The sequence below is a fragment of the Elephantulus edwardii genome, unplaced genomic scaffold (genome assembly GCF_000299155.1).
Source record: "Elephantulus edwardii isolate Elephantulus edwardi_28Jun2011 unplaced genomic scaffold, EleEdw1.0 scaffold02481, whole genome shotgun sequence".
In the NCBI taxonomy this organism is placed as follows: Eukaryota; Metazoa; Chordata; class Mammalia; order Macroscelidea; family Macroscelididae; genus Elephantulus; species Elephantulus edwardii.
Genome location: NW_006402231.1, coordinates 3,388 through 4,110, shown reverse-complemented (window position 1 = coordinate 4,110; position 723 = coordinate 3,388). Strand labels below are relative to the sequence as shown.

Sequence of the window (723 nt, the reverse complement as noted above, 5' to 3'; positions counted from 1 at the left end):
GGTGCCCAGGCCAACCGCCTCTTCTACCTGGCCCTGCCACCCACGGTCTATGAGGCTGTCACCAAGAACATCAGCGAGTCCTGCATGAGCCAGATAGGCTGGAACCGCGTCATCGTGGAGAAGCCCTTTGGAAAAGACCTGCAGAGCTCCGACCACCTGTCCAACCACATTGCCTCCTTGTTCTGTGAGGACCAAATCTACCGCATCGACCACTATCTGGGCAAGGAGATGGTCCAGAACCTCATGGTGCTGAGGTTTGCCAACAGGATCTTTGGCCCCATCTGGAATCGGGACACTATCGCCTGTGTCATCCTCACTTTCAAGGAGCCCTTTGGCACCAAGGGCCATGGAGGCTACTTTGATGAGTTTGGAATCATTCGGGATGTGATGCAGAACCATCTCCTACAGATGCTGTGTCTGGTGGCCATGGAGAAGCCTGCGTCCACTGACTCAGATGATGTCCGTGATGAGAAGGTCAAGGTCTTGAAGTGCATCTCTGAAGTGAAGGCTGATGATGTCGTCCTGGGCCAGTACGTAGGAAACCCGAAAGGGGAGAGCGAAGCGACCAAAGGGGATCTGGACGACCCCACAGTCCCCCGAGGTGCCACTACAGCCACCTTCGCTGCAGTCGTCCTCTATGTGGAAAACGAGCGATGGGATGGTGTGCCCTACATCCTGCGCTGTGGCAAGGCCGTGAACGAGCGCAAGGCTGAGGTGCGGCTG

At 56.6% G+C, this 723-nt stretch overlaps 1 pseudogene; it reads left to right on the top strand.

Annotated features, from left to right (window-relative positions):
- The first annotated feature begins 9 nt into the window (after nucleotides 1-9).
- Nucleotides 10-719, top strand: LOC102875671 (annotated as a pseudogene).
- The last annotated feature ends 4 nt before the right edge of the window (nucleotides 720-723 follow it).